The following is a 12,966-nucleotide window of genomic DNA, read 5'->3' as shown; positions in this document are numbered from 1 at the left end:
CTGAGCCAGCCCCACGGAAATTACACGTGACATAGATGTGACTGTCTTCTCCCTCCTTTTCCTCTGATCTGCCACACCCCTGCTTCCCACAACCGTGTGTGTCGCTCTCTGTTTTGTCCCATTGGTCCGGCTGTCCGTCTTGGACCAGTAACTACCACACTGGCCTGCTGACTAGAGCTTCATGTTAAGCCCTGATATTTGGAAGGGCAATGCCCTCCCTCATTCTTCTTCAGGAGCCTCAACTAGTCTTGGAGCTCTGCCCTCCCTTTCCGTTTTGAGAGTCATCTTATAATCAGCTCCACCAAGAGCCGGTGGGGAGTTGATCAGGACCGAATTGAATCTAGGCATTCATTTTGGAAGAGCTGACACCTTTATGATACTGAATCTCCCTGTGCAAGCAAATGGCTGTCTCTCTGCATTGACTTAGTCTCTTTTTCTTCAAATGTACAAAATTAGAAGAGGCTACTGCAGCTCTTTTACCCAGCACCAAGCCTTCCAGTGACCCAGTAGCCACTCCATTTTCAGCCATCACCCTGCCCCTTCCTCCATCCCAGCATTCATTATTTTGAAGCAGATTTTTGGGATCTTCTTTAATGTCTGCTGATAATGCTTCTTGTCTTACCTTTATGTCTTTAAATAATTATAGAATGACAGAAAGTTGCAACAACAGTACAGAGGGGTCCCCTGTACCCTTCATGGTGGCATCTCACATCACCATAGTGCTTTGCTAAAACCAGGGAATTGACACTGGCACTGTCTGCAGACCTGGTTCAGACTTCCCTTTTACATGCATTCATGTGTGTGTGTGTGTGTGTGTGTGCGCGCGCTCCATGAAATGTCATCACTTTGTGCTGATTCTGTGCTCACCACAGTCAAGGTACAGGACTGTCCCACCACCACTAAGACCCCTCGTGCTACTCACAGACAGTGACACCCATTTCCCTTTTCTCTCTCCTCTGCAACCCTCCAGCCCCCAATCGGCTCTCCATCGCTAGAGCTTTGTCACTTTGAGAACATAACATTAAGGAACCACACAGCACGTAACCTTTGGAGACAGGATTTTTTTTGCTCACACCATCTTCTCACGTTCCATCCAGGTCGTCACATGTATCAGTAGTTCCTTTTCATTGTTGGAACGGTTTTCGGTGGTCTGGATGTGCTCATTTTTTTTAACCATTCACTCACTGAAGGGCATCTGGATTGTTTCCGGTTTTTTGACCGTTACAAATAAAGCTGCCATGCACCACCGTGTGCCTAGTTTTGGGTGACTAGGAGTTGTTGTTTCTCATAGTCTCATGCTGGGTCATATAGCAACAGTATGTTTTGTTTTGTTTTTAAGAAACTGCCAAGCTACATTCCAGAGTGGCTGTACCTCAGTAACATTTTATGCTTTTCTCTGTAAATATTGTTAGATTTAATTTTTGTTAGAAGGTGTTTTAAAATTATACTTTGTTGCCTGACCTGTGGTGGCACAGTGGATAAAGCATCGACCTGGAAATGCTGAGGTCGCTGGTTCGAAACCCTGGGCTTGCCTGGTCAAGGCACATATGGGAATTGATGCTTCCTGCTCCTCCCCCTTCTCTCTCTCTGTCTCTCTCTCCTCTCTCTCCCTTTCTGTCTCTCTCTCCTCTCTAAAAATGAATAAATAAAATTAAATTAAATTTTAAAAAATTATACTTTGTTGCTCTGATGTTTATAAATGCAGTTTTTATTGAGATTATAATTTACACACCATACAATTCATCATGTTAACGTGTACAATTCAGGCGTTTTTAACATATTCACAAGGTTGTACAACCATCAACACATTCTAATTTCAAAACATTCTCATCACACTGGAAAGACACTTCACCCATTAGCAGTCACTCCCCATGCCCTTCTCTCGGGCTGGACCGTTAAGTTGCTTTCTGTCTCTAAGGATTTGCCTATTCTAGATATTTCCTTTAAAGGGAATCATACATTATGTGGCCTTTTGTCTCTGATTTCTATAGTGTAATATATTCAAGGTTCATTCTCATGTTGTGGCTGCAATTACTTTTTGATACTGATTTGATATGGGAATATCCTATATCTATCTTTGCTAAATTTTCCAGTTTCAATAACTTGCCTGTAGATTATTTGGGGTTTTCTATGTAGACAGTTGTATCATCTGCAAATAACGCCAGTTTTGCTTCTTCTTATCCAATACTTATACCTTGTTGTTGTTTTTCATGTCTTACTGCCCCAGCTTGGATCCTGGGTACAATGTCCAAGAGACAGGATGAGAGCAAACTCATCTTGACCCTAATTTTTCTTTTTACATGTCTGTGCGCACTGCACATCACACCCCTGTGCATCAGTGCACACACATCTCCCGCAATGAAGTCTAGCACCCATGTGTGTAGCACACTCATTAATCACCCTGTCCACCGCAGTAGGGGTTAAAAAACGATGGTTAGATGCCACGAAGCAGGTGGCAATGCCTTAAACCCATGTCTATTACCAGGCACCAGAGCCTCTTCCATCCTTATCAAGGGGAGTGAGTACTAACTTCTCCTCTCATACAAATCTTGTCCCTAATTTTATTTTAAGCAAGAGAGAGAGACAGGCAGGGAGATGAGAAGCATCATCTAGTAGTTGCATCACTTTAGTTGTTAATTGATTCTTCTCAGTGGCCTTGGGTTCAAGCCAGCAACCATGGGATCATTTCGATGATCCTACACTCAAGCTGGTGATCATGCACTCAAACCAGCAACCTCAGGGTTTTGAACCTGGGACCTTAGCTTCCCAGGTCTATGCTCTATTGACTGTGCCACCACCAGTCAGGCTCTTGTCCCTGATTTTAAAGAATGTGTCTGTTGTCCTTTTAAGAACTCTGTGTGTACTGGGTTTTGTAGATAATCTTTATCAGTTTAAGGAAATTTCTTTCTAGTCCTAGTTTGCTAAAACAGTTTTCGCTATAAATAGATGTTGAAATTTATTGCCAGTGCCAAGACGATTGATCATGTGATTTCTCTCCCTTAACTTATTAACATGGTAAATGGCAATAATAGATTTTCGACTGTAAAAATACATTTCTAGGATAAACCCAATTCTGTCATGATGTCTATATCCATTTTGTTCATTGCTGCATTTGTTTTGTTAATATTTGGGGTGGGGGTTCTTGCATGATGTCTCTGAATACGGGTGAAGGGAAAGGGCCATCTCCCCCTACAGCATTGCTCTGAGTGTCCATCTCTGTCTCTCAGGCCCTCTCTCACCCTCCTCTACACACTGCGAGAGAGGTGCTCCTGTGGGTGGCAGAGGCTGGGAGGCACCACCAAGTCCCCGGGGCAGCTGCAGAGGACAGGAGCTAGAGAACTGGCAGAGCTGTGACATGGCTTCTGGGCTCCTCACTGAAGAGCGGGACTTAACAGAAATCTTCCCTCCCTCCTCCTTCTGGGGATGGGGGTAGCCCTCCAAAGGAAGTGGCTAGAGAGGGGCCAGGGTCAGGGGTTAATGAGCCCATTGTGCTAGGGCTGACTGATGGCCCAGCTTGTCAGTGGTTGTGGGGAAGCACTCACAGCCCGAGGGAGAGCCACCCCCCATCCAGTCAGCTATGGGGGGGGCCTGCTGGCCTTTGATAATGGCTGGGGGCCACCGTCCCTGCTGTGGGGATGCCAGGCCAGCTCTGTGGTGGGGTCTGGCTTTCTGAGGCCCAGAGTGTAGCCCCCCACCTCTTCTGCTCCACACCCACCCTATTCCCGAACACAGGTGGCTACAGTGAAGGTTCTGACAGATCTCAGGCACCCACCTCAGCCTGTCCCACACCAGCTGTGCCCCTCTTGTGGATCTGACCAAGCCAAACCCGCCCACATTTTGGACGGGGAAATGGTGTGACTTGGTCTCCCCTCCTCAGGAACAGGAGCAGGGTACAGCCAGGTGCTGGACTTCCTGCTCAAATGTGTCCCAGTGCGGGCAGCTTGATGCTAAGGGAATCAGAAGCAGTCCTCCCTTCAGGGACTCTCAGGCTGGGGGAGAGACATGCGGACAGAAAGTATAACTGAGTATGGTAAACCCAATAAGCACCGAGTACTGTGGATGTCAGAAGAGGCACCCCTACACCAGCCAGGAGCTCAGGGAGGCTTCCAGAGAGAAGTGACGCTGGGGCTGATTCTAAAAGAATGAGTAGAAGTTAGACCAAAGCAGGTGGAGGCAGCAAGGAAAGGCATTCCAGAAGAGGGAACAGCATAAGTAAAGGTACAGAGTAAAACCGGAGTGGTATGTGTGAGCCACAGCAGTTCAGTGATGAAAAATGAGGCAAGTGGGTTGGCAGGGCCAGGTTTTCCAGGGCCTCATATAGATCTGTAACTGGCAGTTAATCACTCAGGGGAGGAAGGCACTGAGAGCCAGGTTCTAATCCTGCCTCCATCCACCATGCATTCATTTTTCAGTGATGTGTAAGCAAGTCACTTCTTCTCCCACAAACAGGCCCTGCACTGGGCCGCCTGGTCCCAGCTCCCACATGGAAAAGACGGGCTAGTTGAGCACAGACATACCTCCACCTGAGGTTCTCTGCCACCTAATGTCACCAGGGTGGGGCAGGGCAGGATGTGCACAGGCTGTTCTGAGTCCCAGAGTGTTGAAAATGACATGGGGGACAAAAGCTTGAAAGAGATGCTTTAGGGTGAACAACAGGAGGTCCACTTCCGACAGCAGCAGCTTCCTGAAGGGCATGGCCAAGCCGCATCAGCCCTGAAGGGCCTGACAGGGGCTGCGGGCTGCCTGTTACGGGGAAGCAACCCCCTCCTGTTGGGTTTCCTGGGTTTTATAGTCAAATGAATTCCTGATTCAAGTTCTTACCTCAAGTGAAAATATATAAATACACTGCAAGATCTTCAATGTCCGCATAGGAATTTCCAGAGAAATGAGGCTCTTAAATACAGGATACACTCCATGCATTCACTTCAAATAACTTTGACATTAGAAGGTATTTTTTTTTGTAGAAATTTGGAAATAGCATAAAATACAGAGCAGTAGAAATTCCAAAATCACTCAAAGTCCCACCACCCAGATATTACTAAGGTGAGCATTTTTGTGTTTTCAGGGTTTTTTTTTTCCTATAACTTTTAAATGAAGTGGACTGCCCAGCATGTAGGTAGGTTTTGCTTTTTATTAAAGTTAGATATATGCATATATCTCTCTATGCCCTGTTGTTTTTTACTTAAGATTCTACCAAAAACATTTCCTATGTCATTAAAACGCTTCATATGCGTCCTTCTTAGTGGCTGTGTCACAAGTCTGTCCTAAGAACGTGCTGTGCTCTGTTTGCCTGACTCCTTACTGCTGAGCAACGAGGTGGTGGCCGACTGTTCACTGTTCAGCACATTGCAACTGACATCTTCCTGCACAACTTTTTATTTATACTTAGTCTGCTGTCACAAAGTGTCACGCACAGATGTGGCCTCCCTTTGTACCAAGTCACTATAGCAGCAACTGAGACTGGAGATCGTCCAGGGGTCTTTGATAAGCAGCCACCTCTCAGTGCCCAGAAGTGTCCTGTGGTTATGCAGTGGCTCTGTATCCTCCCTTGAAAATAGGCTGCAAGTGTAATCAACAAAGCCAACTTAGGTAACTCTGGGTTTTGTTTGTTTTGTGATAAGGATACTCAACATAAGATTGACCCTCTTCACAAATTTTTAAGTATTTCCCTGGCCGTGGACCAACAAACCCCTGGGAATGTCTCAGTCTCACCAGACAGCATCTTCCTGCAGCCCAAAGTGCCTCTGCCCACACCCAGGCTTCCTGCAGCCCTGCCCCCTCCCACCCCTGGGGCCACCCTCCCCTTCCCCACCGGCTCAACTCAGAGCTGCTGGGGGCCAAGCCCTGCCCTCCCCTCTAGGAACAGCTTTATTGAGATGTCATAACATACCATACTATCCACACATTTCAAGTCCACAATTCAAAGTTTTTAGTATATTCATAAAATTGTACAACTATCACCACAATCATTTTAGGACATTTTTATCACCCCAAGAAACGAACCCTGTACCCTTGAGCCACCGCCGTACCCTCCATCCCCCACCCTCCATCTCGCCCCCACCCTAAGCCACCACTAATCCACTTCCTGTCTCTATAGATGGACCTGTTCTGGATACTTCAGACTTAACTTCTCTTCCATGAGTTTCCTCAACAATAAAATGGGGATGGTAATGGTGCCCCTCATGAGGTTCGTTGGGAGGACTCAAATAAGTTATCACTAGGGCTTAGGATCGTGTCTGGCACAGAGTAAATGCAATGTGACTTCTGCTGTCATTGTTTGACACCATCTCCAGGGCTGGGGCTTGTCCACCCACTCCTTGCCTTCCACTTGCCCTCTGAACTCATTTCACCCTCATCCAGATCCCTAGCCCAGACCTCTCTCCTGGACTCCAGACCTCCCGGCATCTCCATCCAGACGTCCTGACAGCCCCTCACACTCAGAGTGCCCTTCCTCCCCAAGCCTGCCTGTCCTGCAGTGTCCCTTGCTCAGGAAATAGAATGACCTTGCACCTTGTCACCAGGCCAAAAACCTAGGGTCATCTTTGACATCTACCTTCCCCTGTGCCTGCCCCCCAACAATTGGCCCATCGCTCTGGACACCAAGCAAAGCCTCTACATCAGGGGTCCCCAAACTATGGCCCGTGGGCCGCATGCAGCCCCCTGAGGCCATTTATCCAGCCCCCGCAGCACTTCCGGAAGGGGCACCTCTTTCATTGGTGGTCAGTGAGAGGAGCATAGTTCCCATTGAAATACTGGTCAGTTTGTTGATTTAAATTTACTTGTTCTTTATTTTAAATATTGTATTTGTTCCTGTTTTGTTTTTTTACTTTAAAATAAGATATGTGCAGTGTGCATAGGAATTTGTTCATAGTTTTTTTTAATAGTCCGGCCCTCCAACGGTCTGAGGGACAGTGAACTGGCCCCCTGTGTAAAAAGTTTGGGGACCCCTGCTCTACATGTACCTCCCTTCAATGTCACGACAATCCCGCGAGGCAGGTGCTGTGACCTTTGTTTTACAAACTGAGGCCCAATTCCCCTCAGCTGGAGTTCCCCACTGCTGCAGAACACTGTTAGCATTGGTTGAAACCACTTATCAAGTCCCTACCGTATGCCAGGCACTGAATTGGGTGCCGGGAAAACAGTAATAAACCACACTGGCATAGACCCAGCCCATATGATCTTTCTAGAACACAAATTTGATCCCTTTAAAATCCAGTGACCACCCCACTGCCAGCAGGATCCAGTATACATACCTTGTCAGCTCCCCCCAGGTCCTCAGCACCCCCTCACTGCCTCTGCAGGCCACACTGTTTCTCCCCTCCTCCCACCCCACCCCCGACCTTCCCCGCTCAGCTCCAGCACAGGGCTGGTGGGGCCTCTCCACCGCCATTCACCTTCTACCCAGCCTCCCGCCAACACCAGCTCCTTGTCTATCCTCTCTCTCAATTTCCTTGTCTAGTGAACTTTTACTTGTCTTTGGAGGCGATATTCACCGTCACCTCCTTCAGAAAACCCAACCTCCTGGCTGGTGAGTTGCTCCTGGGGCCACCACCTTGCCGCACACTGGCTCTTAACGGAGCTGTCTCTCCTCCTGGACTGTGGCTCCTTGAGGGCAGGCCCAGGGTCCTATTCAACACTGAATAAATCTCCCTCCCTTGTCCTTCCGGCCCCCTACCCCCAGCCCATTCATCACCAAGGCAATCGATTCTACCTTTCCTCCCCTCCGCCCTAAGGCCCAGCCCCAGCAGGGGGTCACAGGTGAGTGCCCATTGCGAGTGCCGTGCAGATGCTCACGAGCAGTCGCTTACCCTTTCACATTTCTGCAAGTGTGGGGACAGCGTGAGATGGAGGAATCGGTGAACGTTTGGAGCACCTGAGCACAGCCTCCTCGGGGCTCCCTGGCTTCTGTGATTCCAGACAAGGGGCTGGCGCTGCTGAGAGCGGCCTGGGTCCCTGCCCCAGGACCCGGGCTCTCAAGGTATGGGTGGACAATGGCTCTGGGAAGAAATGACCACAGCTAGAGTCAATTGCGTGAACCCCAAGCCTGCCGTGCAGGACTGCTGTAAGGGGATGGGGGAGGGGACAGTGGCCAGAGAGTCTTCCCAGACATTTCAGTATCTCATTGGCTTCCTAACACTCCCATCTCAGACACATTGTTTTATTTTCAGACAATACCAGTACATTTGGTCTGGACTTTCGCTGGAGATTCAGACCCATCTTGTTTCCCACAGGTCTGGGCATATTCTGAGGGCTCTTTTCTGGAGAGGTCTGGGGGCCCAGACGCAGCACCTGCTCACAGAGCTACTGGGACAGATGGACACTTACCCTAAGCCTCAGTCTCCACCTCCATAAAAGGGGCCTCACTCCTGCCTCAGAGGCTGCTGTGTGGATCAGGCGAGATGGTGGGCGGGAAGGTGTCTGTCTGGCCTCAGTGCAGGGAGGTGGCCTGGGGTGGGGGCTAGGAGGCAAGGAGGGTCCTCCTTCTCCCTGAGGGCAGGGGTATGCCACAGGATGTCTTGTTGAGCCCCAGCCACCCTACTGTGTCCCCAAGGAAGTCAGGGACTGCCGAGAACAGACGCTTTCAAAATGGCCGCCGCGGCTACAAGGTCCCTTCTGCTCAGAGGGCGCCTGGGGAGAGAGAGGGCGCCACGGCCAGGCCACGGTCACTCCTCACAGCCCAGGGGTGCAGCGTGGGGTGGGAGGCGCAGGGAGGAGGGAGTTGGGGGGGTAGGTGGGGGGCCAGGGAAGAGCCAGAGAGAGAGGGGCAGGGAGAAGAACAAAAGATCCCTTTGTGGAGTGAGCAGGGGGAAGAGGGAGCGCATTACCCAATGCCCAGAAGCCATGTTGGTAACAAGAGAACCATTCTCTGCCTCGCTTGGAAAACAACTTGGAGCAGAGAGAGACAGGGAGAGATTTAACCCCATGGGCGCGGGGCGCAGGAGCCCCAGGCCACTGTGGGAGGTGGGGAAGGAGTGAGGGCGAGCTCGGGGCCTTCTGGCCCGGAGCTGGGTGACTTCACGTCTCCTTGGCTGGCCTGCATTGATGGGACCAGAGTCCCAACATGGCTGCCTGGCCAAGTCCCAGCAGCCTTGGAACCAGAGGCTGGAGCCACGGCTTCTACTGGCTGGGCCTGGTCAGGTGTGTGATTCCAGCTTGCTCCAAGGTCTGGGGCCTGGCCCATCCACCCTCCAGGGGGCCTCCCTGAATCCTCCCAGCTCTCACTTCCGGTCCTCGGGTCCTGGTTCTGGGCCACCCAGCCTCCACTTGCCTCTTTTTGCTGACAGGGAGTGTATTTTCTCTTGAGAAAGTCCTTTCCATGTTTATACAGTTTTATCTGCTAAAAAGTTTTTCCTCAAATTTAATTAAATCTCTTTTGTCCCACCCAGCTTCCTCCCCTTCCTCCACCTTCTACCCACCAGCCCTGGTTCTCAGACTCCTAGAGACCACATCTGACACTAAGGCAAATGATACTAAAGGAAGCCACTGTGCTCTGGGCACTTCACATGTAGTCCCTTAATGACCTCTGCTACCTTGGGCCAGCCTGGCGCAAGTGAACTTCTGTCCCTATGCTGACACTACTTGTTCAAAAGAGCACCTAACATAGGGCCACTTGTGGGAGGCACGCCATGAGCAGAAGGTAGTAGGTTGCTCTCTTTTGTGGAAAAAAGAGGTCCTTCCACTCTCCCTCCCTCCTTCCTCCCTCCCTCCCTTCCTTCCTTCCTTCCTTCTGCAAATATGGGCTGAGCACTGGCCACGTGCCAGCCCGGCCCAGCTCTGCGGCTACAGCAGTGGACAAAACAGAGCACCCCTGCCCTCAGGGAGCGGATGTTCTTGTCAGGGACATGGACGAGTTAAATAGACAAACTAAAGCAGGTGGCCACAAGCTCTACAATGACAAAGCAGGGTTAAAGGGAGAGAGTAACAGTGTTACTTTAGAAACAGTGGTCCGGAAAGGCTCCCGGTGAGGGCGTGACATTTGGCAAAGATCTGAATAAAGAGAAGAAGACTATCTGGGGCAAGAATGTTCTAGAGCCTGACCAGGCGGTGGCGCAATGGATGGAGCGTCGGCCTGGGATGCGGAAGACCCAGGTTCGAGACCCCAAGGTCGCCACCTTGAGCGTGGGCTCATCTGGTTTGAGCAAGAGCTCACCAGCTTGAGCCCGGGGTCGCTGGCTCGAGCAAGGGGTTGCTCGGTCTGCTGAAGGCCCGTGGTCAAGGCATGTATGAGAAAGCAATCAATGAACAATTAAGGTGTTGCAAAGCGCAACGATTGATGCTTCTCATCTCTCCGTTCCTCCCTGTCTATCCTCTCTCTGACTCTCTCTCTTATCTCTGTAAAAAAAAAAAAAAAAAAAGAATGTTCTAGAGTGTGAGAGCAGCATGTGCAAAGGCCTTGAGAGGGAATGTGCTGGGGAGCTGGGTGACAGCTGGGAGGCGAGAGTGGCTGCAGCAGAATGAGTGTGGGGAGCGAATGGAAAGGGGTCGGTCACGTGAGAACACTGGAGGAGCCTTGGGGTGAGGGGCCCTGGAGGAGCTTGGAGCAGGGGGTGGTGTGGTCTGAGTCCCAGTTCAATACGGACTCTGGCTGCTGTTGTGGGGGGCAGGGGTGGACTGCAGGAGGTCAAGGGGGAGCGCCGGAGCCTTTCTGAGGACTTTCCCTACAACCCTTCAAACACTGCCCCTCCCTGAGTTGTCCACCCTCCAGTTGCACTGTCCAGTCCTCCTCTGAGTAAGCATTACCTGCACCCCTTTCTGTGTGCTAAGAATGGGGCCCTGTTCCTTTAGGACAAGCAGGATCCTCACAAGAGCAAGGTCACCACCAGGGCTGTTCGTTAACAGTGAGGTTCCTACACCCTGGTTGAAGAATGAAGCCCCTTCTTCGGGCAGTTTTTAAAGCTTCACAAAGGGCTCTCAGGACATTCCCATCCCCAAACCCCAGCCCCACCCTGCTGTGACATTGCAAATGGCCCAGAAAAGCAGGGGTTCAGTGGCCGGTTTCCACCTCTGACAGGTCCCTGGCCCCCCAGCCTCAGTCTCCACATGCACCTTGAAGGTTCAATGGCTGTGTGAAAAGAAGGCAGCTCATTCTTCAGGGGCAGAAATGGAGGCTCCGGGAGGTAGGAAGGGCAGCGCCTGCCACGCCCTAGAGCCCCGGCTTTCCTGTCCTCTGTGTGACTCTGACGTCCCTGTGGGACCTCCGCTCAGCCGGGGCCAGGGGCCTGGAGCAGTGGAGTGGTGCAGGACAGACGCTATAGAGGTGTGCTGGTGTCAAGGAGCTTCCGATGGCAGAGTGGTCAGTGGGTGGGAGAGTGAGGCCGCATGGCCCAGAGGGACACCGGCAAGACAGGCTTAGGAGTTCCAACTGAACAGAAAGGAATGTGCACGTACTAGGCCCCTGCCCTGGACCAGGACCTTGGGGCAAGTGAGAGAGACCCTTGTGTTCCTGTCTGCCCCCCACTGACTTACTGTGGGCCCTTAGGCAGCCCCTGCCTCTCGGGCCTCTGCACCCTCATCTGTCAAATGGGCCCTCATCCCTTCTAGCTCCACAGGATGGTGGTGAGGATCGGCAAGGTGAAAGGTGTGCAGGCACTGGGGTGGGTGTGAACCTGCAGGAAGACTGTTATGGGCAATGGTTAATCTGGTGTTACTGGTTCTCATGCTGAGTTCCAGGCCTGCCCACCCTTTACAACATGATCCAACATGGTGGATTTGTGCAACAGGCAGTGCTGCAAAAAAAGAGAGAGAACAAAAGCAGGAGAGAGGGAAAGAGGTGCAGAAAAGTGGGGTGAGGAATGGCCACCGTGGAGGGCAGGGGAGGCTTCTTGGAGGAAGCAGTTGTAGTGTTTGTATTATGGGGATGAGTAGGGTATGCATAAGCCAACAGGTGCAGGAGGGCTTGTAGGCAGGACCAGCACAAGGAAGGGCACCGAGGAGGGAACCAGCTTGGAGAGGAGGAAAGATGACATCAGCCCCTTGGCTGGGGAGGTGGCAGAGGAGATTGGAGAGCCCTAGCTCCTCCTAGGCCAGAGCCCCAAGTCCCACCTCTATGTCTCAGCCTCAGGCTTTAAGCTCCTGGTGTCCACCTCTAGCCTCTGCTCAGCCTCTGCCTGGAGCACCCTCCCTGTGTCTTTGCTGGCTGATTCCGTCTAAGCTAGGCCCCACAGCCCCTCTAGGAAGCCCTCTTTGAACCACAGACCAGTTGAGAATTCTTACCTTGGGAGCAGTTCATTCTGTCCCAAGAGGAGGAACTATTATTATGCCCATTTTACAAAGGAGAAACCAAGTCTCAGAGAAATGTCATCACTGTCCAGTTGCACAGCTGGTGCCATGGCTGAGTACAGAGAGGCCTGGCTTGTTTGAGCTCTTTCATAACCTCCCAACTCACCTGTGCCAATGTCTGTCTCCTTAGATCCAGCTCTGGGATGTCGCTGAGCCTGTTACTATCACCCCCACTTTGCAGAGGAGGAAGCTGTAGCCCAGAGAAGGCTGGGACTCACCTGTCACCACCCAGTCAGGAGGGGCCCGGGAGCAGCTGCCCCAACTCCTCCTGGTCTGAGAAGGTGCAAACAAGACTGGGATATGAATGAGTGAAGCGACAGAGGCCAGGCCTGAGACCCAGTGACCAGAGCACTAGAAGGCAGCCCCAGAAGGCAGGGAAGATAATCAGTGGCAATGAGGAGCCCAGCATGACGAGGACTGGGGGTGTCAGGGGATGGCTGGCTGGGGGTGACAAGGCAGCAGACTTGAAATGATGGTGGGAGGAGTAGGAGGGAGGGGCACTGGCCACAGAACTGAGAAGGGACAGCTGGAGTGGTCAGTGGGGCACTCGGAGGATTGGGGTCCCAAGGTTTCAGGGCACCCAGCGGCTGCCCCTTAATATTGTGCTGACAGTGGGGTCAGGCGGCAGTCAGAGGGGTTGGGCCCCAGTGGAAAGTGCACTGGGGACAGCACGGGTCATGCGGGAAG

General features: G+C 51.5%; 1 protein-coding gene and 1 non-coding gene across 2 annotated transcripts in view; both read right to left on the bottom strand.

The window, feature by feature from the left end:
- PICK1 (protein interacting with PRKCA 1) overlaps nt 1-12,966 on the bottom strand; it is a 73,517-nt gene that overhangs the window by 20,232 nt on the left and 40,319 nt on the right. The window lies entirely within an intron of this gene.
- On the bottom strand, nt 2,423-2,549 carry LOC136389961 (U6atac minor spliceosomal RNA). The gene has a single exon (XR_010748501.1). It is a non-coding gene; the product is annotated as a U6atac minor spliceosomal RNA (small nuclear RNA).

Source organism: Saccopteryx leptura, chromosome 1 (genome assembly GCF_036850995.1).
Source record: "Saccopteryx leptura isolate mSacLep1 chromosome 1, mSacLep1_pri_phased_curated, whole genome shotgun sequence".
NCBI lineage: Eukaryota > Metazoa > Chordata > Mammalia > Chiroptera > Emballonuridae > Saccopteryx > Saccopteryx leptura.
This window is presented reverse-complemented; position numbering and strand designations above follow the sequence as displayed.